Below are 16,987 nucleotides of genomic sequence, written 5' to 3'. Positions count from 1 at the left end.
GAAGAGAGATCAAAAGTACAATGTAAGGATCAATGAATCCTGGAGCTAGTTCTTTGAAAAGATCAACAAAATTGGCAAACACTTAAGCAGACTCAACAAGAAAAAGAGAGAGAGGACCCAAATAAACACAATCAGAAATGAAAGAGGAGAGATTACAACTGATACCACGGAAATACAAAGGATTGTGAGAAATTACTATGAAGAACTATATGCCAAGAAATGTGAAAACCTAAATGAAATGGACAAATTTCTAGGAAAATATAACCTTCCAAACTCAATGAAGAAAAAGCAGAAATCCTGAGCAGACCAATAACAGCTGATGAAATTGAAACAGTAATCAAAAAGCTTCCGACACACAAAAGCCCTGAACCACACTGTTTCACAGGAGAATTCTACAGAGCATTTAAGGGAGAGCTAACCCCCATCCTCAAAAGATTATTTCAAAAAATTCAAGAAGATGGAAGATTTCCCAACTTGTTTTATGAAGCCAACATCATCCTAATCCCAAAACCAGACAAAGACATAACAAAGAAAGAAAACTTCAGGCTAATATCGCTGATGAAAATAGATGCTAAAATCCTCAAGAAAATATTGGCAAACTGCATCCAGCAATACATTAAAAAGATCATACACCATGATCAAGTGGGATTCATCCCAGGGATGCACAGATGATACAATATTCACAAATCAATAAACATAACACACCACATAAACAAAAGCAAAGACAAAAATCACATGATGATATCAATAGACACAGAAAAAGCCTTCGATAAGGTACAGCACTCTTTTCTGATAAAAACACTCAGCAAAGTGGGTGTAGAGGGAGCATTCCTCCACATTATAAAGGCCATATATGAGAGACCTACAGCAACATCATATTTAGTGGACAGAAACTTAGAGCTTTCCCACTAAGATCAGGAACAAGACAAGGATGCCCTGTCTCACCACTCCTATTCAACAGATTATTGGAAGTCCTAGCCACAGCAATCAGACAAGAAAAAGAAATAAAAGGCATCCAATTGGAAAGGAGGAAATGAAACTGTCACTGTTTGCAGATGACATGATTGTGTATATGGAAAATCCTACAGACCCCACCAAAAAACTACTTGACCTAATAAATGAATTTGGCAAAACAGCTGGATGCATAGTCAATACTCAGAAATCAAGGGCATTCTTGTACACCAACAATCAAACGTCAGAAACAGAAATCAGGCAAAATCCCATTTCATATAGCAACAGGAAAAATAAAGTACCTAGGAATACACCTAACCAAGGAGGTAAAAGACCTGTACTCAGAAAACTACACAACACTGAAGAAAGAAATTAAGGAAGCCACAAACAAATGGAAGCATGTACCATGCTCATGGATTGGAAGAATTAACATCATCAAAAGTGCCATACTACCCAAAGCAATTTATAGATTCATTGCAATCCCTATTAAAGTACCCATGACATATTTCACAGATATAGAAAAAACACTCCAGAAATTTATATGGAACCATAAATGACCCCAAATAGCTGCAGCAATTTTGAGACAGAAGAACAAAGCAGGAGGGATCACAATATCTGATATCAAACTGTATTACAAGGCCACTGTAATCAAAACAGTCTGGTACTCGCAAAGAAACAGGCACATAGATCAATGGAACAGAACAGAGAACCCAGAAATAAACCCAAGACTTTACAGTCATTTAATTTTAGACAAAGGAGACAGGAGCATAAAATGGAGCAAAAATAGCATCTTCAGCAAATGATGTGGGGAGATCTGGATGTGCAATAAAATGAAACTCTATCACCAACTTTCACCATACACAAAAATTAATTCAAGGTGGATAAAAGACTTAAATATAAGTCATAACACCATAAAAGTCCTAGAGGAAAACATTGGCAGGAAAATCTCAGACATTGCACGCAGCAACATCCTCAAAGACACATCCCCTAAAGCAAGGGACCTAAAGGAAAGAATAAACAAATGGGACCTCATCAAAATAAAAAGCTTCTGCATGGCTAAAGAAAACAACATTAAATTGAAAGGAGAACCAACAGTATGGGAAAACATATTTGCCAATGATACCTCAGACAAGGGCCTTATCTCCAAAATATATAAAGAACTCACAGGATTCTACTCCAGAAAGACAAACAACCCAATTAAAAAATGGGCAAAGGATTTGAACAGACACTTCTCCAAGGAGGACATACAGTGGGCCCAGAGACATATGAAAAGATGCTCAGCATTACTAGCCATCAGAAAGATGCCAGTTAAACCCACAATGAGGTACCATCTCACACCAGAGTGGCCAACATAAATAAATCAACAAACAAATGTTGGAGAGGATGTGGAGAAAAGAGAAGCCTAGTACATTGTTGGTGGGAATGCAGACTAGTGAAGCTACTGTGGAAAACTGTATGGAATTTCCTCAGAAAACTAAAAATGGAACTGCCCTTTGATCCAGCAATTCTGCTGCTGGGATTATACCTTAAGAACCCTGAAATACCAATCCAAAACATCCTATGCACCTCAATGTTCATAGCAGCACAATTTACAATAGCCAAGTACTGGAAGCAACCTAAGTGCCCATCAGCAAATGAGTGTATCCAAAAACTATGGTACATTTACACAATGGAATTCTACACAGCAGAGAGAAAGAAGGAGCTTATACCCTTTGCAACAACATGGATGGAACTGGAGAGCATTATGCTAAGTGAAATAAGCCAGGCAGTGAGGGAAAAATACCATATGATCTTACCTTTAACTGGAACATAATCAACAAAAGAATAAAGCAAACAAAATATAACCAGAGACATTGAAGTTAAGAACAATCTAACAATAGCCGGAGGGGAGTGGGGATGGTATAGTGGGGAGAGGGGTTTTCAGGAACTACTATAAAGGACAGATGGACAAACCCAAGGGGGACGGTAGAGGTGGGGGAGGGAGGTGGGTTTGGCTCGGGTGGGGTGGAGGGGTGGGGAGAAAACGCAGACAAATGTAATTGAAGAACAATAAAAAAATAAAATAAAATAAATCAAAAATTTCATAGGAAAAAAAAAGAACAGGAAGAAGAAAATAGAATTCAATGAAACAAGGACAGGCTAAGGAGCCTCTGGGACAACTTCAAACATAGCAATATTCCAATCATAGGGGTGCCAGAGAAGAGGAAAAGCAAGATACCGAAAACTTATTTGAAAATATAATGAAAGAAAACGTCCCTAATTTGGTGAAGCAATTAGACATACAAGTCCAGGAAACGGAGACAGTCCCAAACAAGATGGACACAAAGAGGACTACACCAACAGGACCGACACATCAAAATCGAAATGCCAAAGGTGAAAGATAAAGACAGAATCTTAAAAGCAGCCAGAGAAAAACAGAGTAACCTACAAAGGAGTTCCCATGAAACTGTCAGCTGATTTCTCAAAAGAAACTTTGCAGGCTAGAAGGGGCTGGCAAGAAGTATTCAAAGAGATGAAAAGCAAGGACCTACAACCAAGATTACTCTATCCAGAAAAGCTATCATTTAGAATTGGAGGGCAGATAAAGTGCTTCCCAGATGAGTTAAAGCTAAAGGAGTTCATCATCACCAAGCTATTATTATACAAAATGTTAAAGGGACTTAACTAAGAAAAAGAAGATCAACAATGTGAACATTAAAATGGCAACAAATTCACAACTATTGAATCTAAACAACAAACTAAGCAAACAATCAGAACTGGAAAAAAATCATAGATATGGAGATCATTTGGAAGGTTATCTGTGGGGAGGCAGAGCAGGAAAATGGAGAGGAAAAGTGCAGGGATTAAGAAGCATAATTGGTAGTTAGTGAATAGACAGGGGCGTGTTAAGAATGGTATAGGAAGTGGAGAAGCCGAAGAATTTACATGCATGAGACATGGACATGAACTAAGGGGGAATGGGGGACGGAGGCTAAGGGAGAAAAACTGAGAGAACTCTAATAGCATAGTCAATAAAATACATTTAAAAATAGGAGTTAAGGGAACTAAGCCATTAAGCCTTGGAAAAATGATGAGTTAGGACACAATGGTTTTCTTCAAACCAACCAAAAACTAACATAGAGAAGAGGGAGTAAATTCATTTTGTGTTGTCCTTTCATTCATTTAACAAATACTTGCTTTATGTCTTCTGTGTACCAGGTTTCAACAGAACTGTTCCAAATAGCAAAATTACAATGGCTAACTATGCAGTCATCAAAAGAATGACATAGACATAACTGAGAAAAAAGAGAGGCATAAAATAATTTTTTCTTAAAAAGATTATACAGCCCTGGCTGGTGTGGCTCAGTGGATTGAGTGCTGGCCTCTGAACCAAAGGGTCGCTGGTTTCATTCCTGATTGGGATACATGCCTGGGTTGTGGGCCAGGTCTCTGGTGGGGGGCGCTCAAGAGGCAGCCACACATTGATGTTTCTCTCCCTCTCTTTCTCCCTCCCTTCCCCTCTCTATAGATAAATAAATAAATAAATAAATAAATAAATAAAATATTTTTAAAAAGATTGTACACAAAGATATGTATGTATAATATATAGGCTACCTCTAAAAATACACATTACACTTAGTAAAAGTGATTGTCGTCAGGAAGGGAACTTGTTGGTTGGGGGCACAGGGAAACTAGCTTTTACTTTGAGGAAAATTAGATGCCTTGGGCTAGTTTTAGTACAGCAGTGACATGATCTGACTTGTTTCTAAAGGTTTTGTGCAAAAATTCTGGTTTAAAAAAAGATGGCTTAGAACTGGGTGGTGGCAGGCGGTGATGGTGGAATATACGTTTTGCTAGTTGCCCTTTGAGCACTTGGCCTGTTGTGTCACATATATCTAATACCTACTCAATAAAATATTATGTAACATAAAAGTACCCTGGCAAATATCTTTGTAGGGATTAAATACCTCCATTTACAGAGTGTTTTGCTTCAGACAGTATGGATCTTCCTGGAAAGCCACATGCAAACACTAAATCCACCACCGGGAATGTGGTGTTGAGGACTCCCACACTGTAAGGGGGCTGCCTTAGATGATGGTGATCTGTCCCCACCTGAAGATGCCAGGAGTCTAAGAACCTCCATTGCACTTATATTCATTCCTTATTTATTTGAAATATTTATTGAGCAGCTATTATGTGTCAGGCTCTGTGTTAGGCACTGGGGATATAACAGTGACAAAATAAAATTTATGCAATACTGAAACTTACATTCTTGTGGTAAAAATAGACAATAAACAAGCAAGAAAATATTATTAGAAAATGGAAAGCGCTATGAAGAAAAATAAAACAGGGTACAGTGACATGGAAGCATGCAGAGAGTGGTAATTTTAAAATAATGTGGTCAAGGAAATATCACTTGTAAAATGTCATTTGCACAGAGATCTGAAAGAAGCAAGTGAGTAAGCCTGTGGCTCCCTGGGGAAAGAAAATTCCAGTTAGAGAGAACAGCAAAGCCCCACTGGGACTTATTTTGGCGTGCCTGACAAACAGCAAGGAAGCCATATGGCTGGAACTGGTTAATTGAAGGGGAGTGTGGTACAAGCTGAGGTAAGAGAGTAGCCCCTGAAGTAGGAGGAGAACTAAAAATGTGTGGTATCCCAGAAGTCAAGTGAAAAAAAAAGTATTTTTTTAATATATTTATTGATTATGCTATTACAGTTGTCCCATTTACCCCCCTCACTCCACTCCATCCTGCCCACCCCCTGCCTCCCACATTCCCCCCCTATAGTTCATGTCCATGGGTCATACTTATAAGTTCTTTGGCTTCTACATTTCCTACACTATTCTTACCCTCCCCCTGTCTATTTTCCACTTATCATCTATGCTACTAATTCTCTGTACCTTTCCACCCCTCTCCCCCTCCCACTCCCCTATTGACAACCCTCCATGTGATCTCCATCTCTATGGTTCTGTTCCTGTTCTAGTTGTTTGTCTAGTTTGCTCTTGTTTTTGTTTTAGGTGTGGTCGTTAATAACTGTGAGTTTGCTGTCATTTTTACTGTTCCTATTTTTGATCTTCTTTTCCTTAGGTAACTCGCTTTAACATTTCACATAATAAGGGCTTGGTGATGATGAACTTCTTTAACTTGACCTTATCTGAGAAGCACTTTATCTTCCCTTCCATTCTAAATGATAGCTTTGCTGGATACAGTAATCTTGTATGTAGGCCCTTGCCTTTCATGACTTGGAATACTTCTTGCCAGCCCCTTCTTGCCTGTAAGGTCTCTTTGGAGAAATCAGCTGACAGTCTTATGGGAACTCCTTTGTAGGTAACTGTCTCCTTTTCTCTTGCTGCTTCTAAGATTCTCTCCTGTTTCATCTTGGGTAATGTAATGATGAGGTGCCTTGGTGTGTTCCTCCTTGGGCCCAGCTTCTTTGGGACTCTCTGAGCTTCCTGGACTTCCTGGAAGTCTATTTCCTTTGCCAGACTGGGGAAGTTCTCCTTCATTACTTGTTCAAATAAGTTTTCCATTTTTTGTTCTTCCTCTTCTCCTTCTGGCACCCCTATAATTCGGATGTTGGAACGTTTCAAGATGTCCTGGAGGTTCCTAAGCCTCTCCTCATTTTCCCGAATTCTTGTTTCTTCATTCTTTTCTGCTTGGATGTTTCTTTCTTCCTTCTGGTCCACACCATTGATTTGAGTCCCAGTTTCCTTCGCATCACTATTGGTTCCCTGTACATTTTCCTTTGTTTCTATTAGCATAGGCTTTATTTTTTCATCTGGTTTTCGAACACATTCAACCAATTCTGTGAGCGTCTTGATAACCAGTGTTTTGATCTGTGCATCGGATAGGTTGGCTATCTCTTCCTCACTTAGTTATATTTTTTCTGGAGCTTTGAAGTGTTCTGTCATTTGGGCCTTTTTTTTTTTTTTTTTTGTCTTTGAGTGTCTGTTACTTAAAGGGGTGGAGCCTTAGGTGTTCACTGGGGCGGGGTAACGCTGGTTGCTGTACTGTGATGCTGTATGTGGGGGAGGGGCCAAGAGGGAGCAATGGCGCCCGCTCCACTCTCCTCCGGATTTCAATATTTCACTCTGCTACCCACAATCAAACTGGGCCCCCCTGGTGCTGGTTCCCGAGTGGGTGGGCTTGTGCACGCCCTAGGCCCCTGTGGGTCTCTCCAACGACCTCTCCTGTGAGCCTGGTAGTCTCCCCTGCTGCCGCCCCAACCCACACGGGTGTTTTCAATCAGAGGTTTGAGGCTTTATTTTCCCGCACTGGAGCCCTGGGTTGCGCGGTCTGCTTCGCTCCCCACGGTTTGTCCGGTTTATCTGTGCGCAAATGTGGGGCCGCGGGGTGCTACCCGCCACTCTGCCTGCCCCTTTCTCCACCACTCTGAGTCCAGCCCTCTCGGTTTATCTGTGCATGAATATGGGGCCGCGGGGTCTGCTAGTGTTTGGACTGCCTGCCCCCATTCGTCCCACACTCCGCCAGTCTTGGTCCCGCCACAGCCACACAAGTCCTCTTGGCCCCGGTGCCCATCTCCGCCCCTCCTACCAGTCTGGATGAATGTTTATTTTTTATTTCCTTGGTGTTGGACTTCCTTGCCATTCGATTTTCTGTCAGTTCTGGTTGTGCGAGCAGGCACAGTGTGTCTACCAACGCCGCCATCTTGGTTCTCAAAAAAAAAAAAGTATTTCAAGCAGGGAGTGATCACCTGTGTCAAATGCCACTGTTGGGTCAAATAAAATGAGAACAGAAAGATTCTGTGACCATAAGATTTAACACTGAGGAGATACTGTTGACCTTGACAAGAACCATTCTGGTGGAGTGATGGGGGCAAAATCCTGATTGAAGATGATTCAAGAGAGAATGGGAGGAGAGAAATTGGAGGTAAGAAGCAGAGACAATTCTAGAATGTTTGCTCTGAGGAGAAAGAGAAATGGGAGTATAACTCATGTGAACAGAACAGTTTTGGTTTTTCTTAACATTGGAGATGTTAGCCATGTGAGAGAAAAATTGCTGATGTCACAGAGGGAGGGGGAAATGACTGGAGTGATGACCTTGATTAGGCCAAAAGGAACAGAATCTAGTACACAGGTGGAGTGGTCTTTCAATGGAATTACACAGTTCCTACATAGTAACAAGAGGGAAGGCAGGATATTCGGATACAGATATAAGTGAGTTTGTAGATAAGGTGGTGGGAGTCTGTGATTGTTCTTTTATGATGGTTTCTATTCTCTCAGGGAAGAAGGAGGTGAGGTGAACATCTGAGAAGGAGGAAGGGGAAGGAGTGCTGGAATTTTGAGGACAGGGAAGATATAAAACAGCCATGAAGGAGAAATCGAGAATGACTGGATGAAGGAAAAGAAGTGTTGAAGGGTAGTACTAAGGGCTCACTTGAGGTTAGAGGTTGTGAATCTAAAGTGAAACTAGTCAGCATGCTGGGGCAGGTTTGGAATAGACACAGTAGAATTTAATCAAGATTAGGTGTCCATCACTTAAGTATGATGAGGGCAAGAGATACAAAGAGGCTAGGGTATATGCAAAAGAGTGAATATAATGATGGACATAGAAAGTACAAAGAAGAAACTAAGGACACTAGGGGCCTGAGGGATAGTACTATACATTTTGACACATAATTTTTTTCTTGTTACTTTTGTCACATAGGGGTTAAAATGTTTAACCCCTGTTTTTGTTCCTGTTAACAAGTAGGAGGGCACCAGGGACCTTGGAACAGTGTTCTCCCAATTGTATTTCTTAGAACCACTAGCCCCTCACCACCATCTCTGCGAGTGAAATCACAAAATTTAGAAAACCCTGTGTCCCCATCACTCTCTTGGAAATGCACTTACCTGTTAACATATTAAGGGCTCTGAATATTCTTGCAGTTAGGAAACCACATTTGACTAATCCAGTGGTTTACAACTTTGCTTGTTCTTGGGGCTCTTGTGTATGTAACACTATCAACCTCCATCCCCAGGGACTAATATTCCCTGGACCACACTTTGAGAAATAGTTAACTTAGGAAGCACTCTGGGGATTGGAAGCTGGGTTTTAGGCCAAAACCTCACTGTAGCCTTTTTCCAAGGCAGGGTGTGTGGCAGGAATGCACATCCTCCCCAGACCATCTCACTGTGCTACAGCTGAGCCAGCCCTCAGAGACTTCTGTTCAGTCCCATTTCCCTACAGCCAAATAACCCCAATATTGTCAATACAAAAATGCAGCTGATTCCCTAGTTTTAATTCAGCTGCAGTTCTCTGATGTTATATTGCCAATAATTGAAGAGATATTACTGTGACAATGCACTGGAAGCAGCATGAACATTTATTAACTGCTTCCTTGCATCAAGCACTGTGCTGGGCATTTCACATAATTTTCTCACTCCTTTAAAAACAATATGATGAGAAAGTGCCTGGTATTAAAAAAAATCCAGGAAAATAAGAGGCAACCAATCTTCTTCAAAAACTTGTTTCCTGGAAGAAGGGAAATAAGCTTAGATTGTAACAAGGAATGTATTTGTCATGAACAGATTTGAAACCCTAAGAACATTCATAGAATTAGAATGTTGGAACTGAAAGAGACCTTAGAGATCAATTTAAGATATTAGGGAGAGGTTATTGCATTCTTCTCATATGCTATTACATAAATTGTCTCAGGAAATAGGGATTAACAAATCTTGCCATAGCTGCTTTGATTTAAATCAAGCCAAATAAAAGGATAGTGTCACATGAACTAAAGCCTACAAATCATTCTGTAAGAATGCAATACTGTAATTGGTTATTGGCTGGAACTGCAAATGAACATTTGGATTTTAATTTGTATTTCAACATTGAGAAGCCTGATTTCACCAGAATGCAGGGGTTTTCAAACCTTAATACATATCACAATTATTCCAGGTATCTTTTGAAACTCATCTAGACCCCACCTTCAGAATTCAGTAAGCCTGATATAATGGCTGGGAAATTGGCACTTTTAACAAGCTCTGTGGGTGGCACTCAGTGGTATACTGCTATGGGTGGTGGTCCACAGACTAACCACAATCTCAGAAACACATCCTTAGGAATTTTCTCTTCCTAATAAGCTGTGAGCAGGCCAATGTCAACTAGTTAGCTGGGGCAGTTGCCCTGCAAAAAGGCTGATTTAGAGACATAGAAGTCTTTCCTGTTTCTGGATCCACACTTTTCTACAGAATCTCATCTTAGTGTGACAATGAACTCTTAAAGACATGTTCTTCCCTTTGACTTGATGATGCGGACTTCAGATTTCTGGTCTCCAGAACTGTGAGAGAATACATTTCTGTTGTTTAAAGCTACCAAGTTTGTGGCAATTTTTTTATGGCAGCCTCAGGAAGCTAATGTGACTCATTTAGTTTTATGGGCCTGGGTAAACCACACAATCTCCCTGAGCCTCAGTTACCCAATCTGAAAAGGGGGCTAATAATAGAACCCTGTGAGATCATAGGATTACTGTGAATATTAAATACGATAATTTATATAAAGAATTGACTCAGAGTATGTGTTATATGGTGGCTGTTGTTACTGGTATGTGCAAACATTAGCAGACAGTGTGGGGTGGTCTTGACAAGGTTGGAGTCATATAGTTTATGCAGACTGATGCAACCATTGATCCCCTACCAGAAAAACAATAACTATATCAGCAGGTCAGGGCAGGCGTGGAGTGGGAAAAACTATTTCTCTTTCTAATGACTTTTACTTTTGTTTCTATAATGATCAGATAGGTTACTTACACATGTCAAAATACAGTAAATCCCTTCCTAGTTTTGATGGACTTCCTGAACCATAGGATTTACAAGACTACAGCAGTGTTTTCTGCTGGTTACATTTTGGAACATTACCTCTTAATGACATATAGGGGGATCTCTTATCTCACTAGTAAACACTATTTTTGTGCATGTGAACAGCCAATCCCATTTCTTTAGTGGGCAATTTACATTTCAGTTTAAGTCCCTAAAAGTATCATTTTTATATGCTATAGGTTGACCTGACTGAATTCTAGAGTTGGGGGCACCCCTTCCTTTCACTCTGTAGCCCTCTGTCTCCACTTTTCCAGAACCATTTGAGTTTATAGATCTATGTCCACTTTGTCACCAAACTGTTTGTAAATAGAAAATTCTTTGTTTTCTGCATTTGATAGCTTCAACTTCCATCTAAACAACCCCAACCAGTGTTACCTCTGGGAGGTCAGGGAGATTATGCCCTATTCATCTATGTAGGTACTGCCTACATTCCTGCATGGATTATGGTAAATAATTGTTAAGGTGGGGAAAACAATGACTAAATCTTGTCTCTGGAGTCAGGCAGACCTGAGTTCAAACCCAAGCTCCCCTTTTTGCTAGCTGTAAGGCCTTGAGCAAATCACTTCAGCTTTTGGAACCTTAGTTCCTTCATCTGAAAAATGATGATAATAGTCCCTACGTCCTAAGTGTTTTATTAAAATTAAATGAGTTAATATATTAAAAACCTTCAGCAGAGTACCACAACATAGTAAATGCTCAGTAATTGTTAGCCATGTGTGAAGAACTGTATGGAATAGTGAATGAGTGAATGTACATTTTCAACAGGAAGGCATATAACACGCGGGAACCATTAGTACCTATAAGAGACCCAGGGAAGGATGAGTGAATAGTGAGTAAGAGCTGGTAAATACTTTATTTATCATATCTCTTACCATGTGATTCCTACTATTGGGAATACTTGAAAGCTGAAGTTTATCAGAACAAACCATTCAAATCAAATGCACAGAAGGAAAATTACATTTCATATCATAATAGTAACAGTTGCTTAACTGCAGAACGTACTTCAAAATATGATAAAGTGTTGAAAAGTGTAGAGTTGGCAATAGAACCTATTGCTAGCATTGTTTTAAATAAATTAAAAATACTGATTTTTTGGTTTTAATACAGAGTTTTTGAGTTATTGTTATTAGAGAGATGTTGAGTGAGGCAGATTGCAGAGGCAAATGACCACATTAAAGGAGGTCAGATGAAATTTCACACATCAAGAAGAGAGTTGCACAGGCAATAAAAGTAACTTTTACATCATGTGACACAGATGATAGGGGAAGGGAGGAAGGAGGAAGCTATTGCTCAAAAGTCTGCACCATAAATGGCTGTATTATAGTTCTGATCATTCACTCCTCTAGTCCTCCACTGATTCATTCTTTCAACAAAAATATATTAGGTACTGACTATATGCCAGGCATTGGTCTGGATGTTAGGAACATAGCAGTCAACAAAAATTCTTGTCCTCCTGGAACTTACATGTTACTAAGGATCAGCACACTGTAGCTCACAGGCAAAATCTGCCCTCTCACCTGTTTTGGTAAAACAAAGTTATATTGGAATTTGGCCATGCTCCTTATTTTATGTACTATCGGTGACTGCTTTTGTGTAACAACAATGGAGTTGAATAGTTGTGTCAGAAACTATCTGGCCCACAAAACCTCAAATGTTTACTATCCAGCCCTTTACAGAAAAAGTTTGCCAGCCCTCATGCTAGCAGGAGACATACAGTTAAAAAATAGGTAATATATAATGTCAAATAGTATTCAGAGTATTAAAAAATAAGACACAGAAGGCAGGTACAGAATGGGAAGGGGAAACTTACAACTTTAAAATGGCAGCCAGAGTACTTCTCACGAATAGGGGGCATTTGATCCAATACCTGAAGGAGGTGAGCAAGTGAATTATTTTGATATTTGGATTGTATACAGCATTGTGGACCACTGTAAGTAGTTTTCTTGTTACTATGTGTGAGATGGGAACTTATTGGAGGAGTTTTTTGTAAGATTTTTATTTATTTTTAGAGAGAGGAAGGGAGGGAGAAAGAGAGGGAGAAAAACATCTATGTGTGGTTGCCTCTCACATGCCCCCCACCAGGGACCTGGCCCACAACCTAGGCATGTGCCCTGACTGGGAATTGAACTGGTGACCCTTTGGTTCACAGGCTGGTGCTCAATCCACTGAGCCTCACCAGTCAGGGCTATTGGAGGAGTTTTGAGCAGAGGAGTGACGTGATCTAACTTTCATATTAATAAAATTAGTCTGGACTTCAAATCAGTAAGGGAGTAACAGACTTGGGTGAGGGTGGCAAGGTCACAGCAAAAAGAAGAGCCTGGAAGCCTGGTGCAATATACCAGGAGACAGATCATTACGACTTAAACCAGATAATAAAAAGTAGTTGGATTGTAGGTGTATTTCAAAGGTAGAACCAACTAGATTTGCTCATAGAATAAATGTAGAATGTGAGGGAAAGACAAGAATGAAGAATTGATTCCAAGGTCTTCTGACTGAGCAACTGAAAGAATGAAGTTACCATAGTAAGATAGGAAAGACTGTTAGGAGCAGATTTGACCAGTGGCACAGCCTTTGGTGGGGGTTTGAACGGGAGTGGTGAATTAAGAGTTCAGTTTTGGATGTGTTGCTTGAGGGGAGGGGGTTTGGGGGACTGGGTGAAAAGGGTGAGGGGATAGAGCAGTACAGACTGGTAGTTGCAGAATAGTCATGGAGATATAAAGTGCAGCATAGGAAATATAGTCAATAATATTGCAATAACCATGTATGGTGCCAGGTGGGTACTGAAAATATCAAGGGGACTACTTTGTAAAGTGTATGATTGTATAATCACTATGTTGTACATCTGAAACTAATACAAAATAATACTGAGTGTAAACTTTAATTGGAAAAATTTATTTTAAATATATAAATAAATAAAAACATTAAGATGCCTAATAGGCATCCAAGTTGACATATCAAACTGGCAGTTGGATATAAAAATATGGAGGGGTCCAGGCTGGAGACACACATGTGGGAGTCACCAGCATGTAGATAGTATTTGAAGCCATGAGAATGGAAGCATCACCAAGAAGACAGAGAATAGAAGAGATATAAGTTTTCAAGCCTTCCTCTACCTCTCAACTCCAGATTCAGTCCATGACAGTATCTTAGCAATCCTTCCTTTATATCTTATTCCAACATTTTATTTCCAGTTTCTCTGCTACTACACTAGTCCAGGATCTCATTCTGTCTCACAGGACCTTTTGCAATAGCCTCCCAAATGATTTCCTTGCCTTTAAATGTCAGCTTGAAACTCATCATCTCATCTATCCCTCCCTCCCAAAATTCTCTCTACTTCTCCTGGGCTCCCCACCTTAAATAATGGCACCACCATTCACACCTATTTGTTCAAGTTTGATACATGAAAATCATCCTCATCTCCTCCATCTCCCTTATGTTCTACATGCAATGCATTACCAAAACCCTGTCTTGTATACTTCCAAAATCTAACTCAATTCTTCCTCCTATAGTCAAAGATGCCATCATCTTTCACATGGAGAATTGTAAGAGCCTCCTAACTTTTCTTTCCCTCCAATGTATCCTTCAGACTGTTGTCAGTGGGATCTTTCTAAAACAATACTATTTGGGCTTTGCCTACCTATTTTGTAGGTCCACAGGATAAAACTCAAAGACTTTTCATCATATGGCCATAACTTTTCTCTCTGTTGGTGTCTACCATGATTCTTCTGGGAATTTACTCCATTTCAGACTTGTAACTTTGTTGATGGTCTTTAGACCCACCATCACCAGTGTGCCCCAGTACCTTACTGCAGACCTTCCTAATGACGTAACATTGTATGTTATTGTACAACAGTCTAAGGCTATGAACCTTGAGCCAGATATAGTGCAATTGAAACTCCTAGACCACTTGTCTCTGGGCTGAAGCTGCTTCCTCTGTTCCTCTTCCAATGGGCTTTATGTGCTTTACAAATACTGTTTTTTGGTGTGTGTGTGCCATGATATGATAAAGGTTGAGAAGCACTGACTTACTGCACACATTTTCCCAAGCCTAGAAAAGTACTGCTCCATCCTCTTCTCTAAGTTCTAAGTGCCCTTTTATGCCAAGTTCATCACCTACCTTTTTGATAACACCTACCTGTCTTTGATGCTGCATACTCACCCTCAAAATTGCTGTATGACCTAACTAGACCTCTCCTTTGTCACTTAGTATTTCTAACTCTGTTATTCAATTTTTTATAGTGATGCTTTATTTCAACTGTTTTCAGATCCTTAAGAGAGAGGATTTTTATACCAATCTTCCTTCCCACACACTGCCTTAGCATATACTAGGCACTTAACGGCATTATAATATGAATGAATGGACAAATAGATAAATGAATGAGTGAATGGATTTATAAAACCCATCAAATGGTATAATGGAAAAGACCATTGGATTAAGAGTCAAAGAACCTGGATTCTAGTCCACTTTGCCACTAGATGGTTGTATGAGACACTAGGCAAGTTGTTTGCTTTGGTTCCTTCATTCACAGAATAGGAACAATACTTTCCATCTTCACTTCCAAGTTGAGATGAGATAATTTATGGAAAAACTACTTGGCAGGTGAAAAGTGCATGTAGTTCATGAGTAATGCCAAAAAGAAGCAGTGTGGAAGATGAAGGAGCTTGTGAAGCACACTGAAGAAATTTGTGGGTGGAGGAAAAGCCAATAATGGGGTAGGGAAAATTTGCTGGCAAAGTAAACTTGCCCAGGAATGGTTGAAAAGGAGTGGCAAGCACAAGAGAGAAAAATCAAAGTTCTCTGTTGAGAGGCAACATAGATACAGACTGCTTAGATACAGCCATTAGATACAGATTGCTTAGGTTCAAAGCCTGGTTCTGGCACTTACCACCTGTGTTACCTTGGACAAGTTACTTAACATCTCTGAACTTTAGTTTCTCATCTGTCATATGCGAATAATAATAGTACGTATTTCCAGGGTCTTGTGAGACTTAAATGAGGTAATGTTTGTAAAGTGCTTAGAGGAGTATTGACCAGTGCCTTGCATGTAGAGCACTGTAGAAGGGTGGGTTAGACAAAGCAATGACCTTGCTTCTCCTTACCAAGCAGTACTTCAACATCCATAGCTAGGACTTCATCATTGAGCCTGAAAGCTGGGCCCACAGAAGCTTAGATTTGCTCCCCAGTGGGCATGTCTTCTTTCTGGGTTCCAGCACCCAGTCCTCTAAGCCTCTCCTGTTTCACTGTTCATAGGACACTGGCTACTTTCACTAGATTTCCAGCCTGCACAGTTTCTTCCCCATTCTTCAGCCTTTTTCAAAACCCAATAGAATTTATTGTGAGGGCAGACTGGAGTAGATTCCATAAGCTCCCAAAAGAAAATAGAATTAGAAGAGTGTAATCTTAAAGAATAATGGCTTTGCAATCAAGCTAATGTGAGTTTGAATCAGGGCTCTACAAATAACTGGATGACCTTGGACAAATAAACCTCACTGAGCCTAAGTTTGTTCATCTGTCAAATAAGCCTCACAGGTTGTTGTCAGTAGCAAATGAGAAAATGGATGTGAAGCATTCAGCGCAGGGCCTGGCGCATGGTACGCATTCAAAAAGTATTAATTCTTACAATTAATAATTCCTAGAATTATGGGTCTCAAATTTCCTAGCTCCACAATGTAAATTAATAGCACTATAGCTCCCATCAATTATTGCTCTGTCATCCCAATTTCCCCCTTCCAAACTAAAACATTGCAAAAAGTTCTCTTGGCACCAATAAGTTGAGAACAATCTCTCTGCATTTTATACTTCATTTGAGGTTTATGCCCAGTTCAAAACAATTCTGGACAAAGAAACAGAAATTCTAACTATGCTATAGATTTCAGTATGTCTGCAGCCCCCTTTGTTTAGTTATTTATTTTTCTAGGGCAAGGGAAATAAAAAATAAACAAATGGGACTACATCAAACTAAAAATCTTTTGCACAGAAAATGAAACCATCAACAAAATAAAAAGGAAAACCACTGTATGGGAGAATACATTTGCCAATGATTCATCTGATAAGAGGTTAATAACCAAATTTATAAAGAACTTATACAATTCAACACCAGGAAGACAAACAATCAAATTAAAAAATAGGGAAAGGACCTGAATAAACACTTCTCCAAAGAGTACATACAGATGGTCAATAGATGTATGAAAAAAAAGTTCAGTGTCACTAATCGTCAGAGAGATGCAAATTAAAACC

This window comes from Desmodus rotundus, chromosome X (assembly GCF_022682495.2).
Source record: "Desmodus rotundus isolate HL8 chromosome X, HLdesRot8A.1, whole genome shotgun sequence".
NCBI classification, from domain to species: Eukaryota; Metazoa; Chordata; class Mammalia; order Chiroptera; family Phyllostomidae; genus Desmodus; species Desmodus rotundus.
This window is presented reverse-complemented; position numbering follows the sequence as displayed.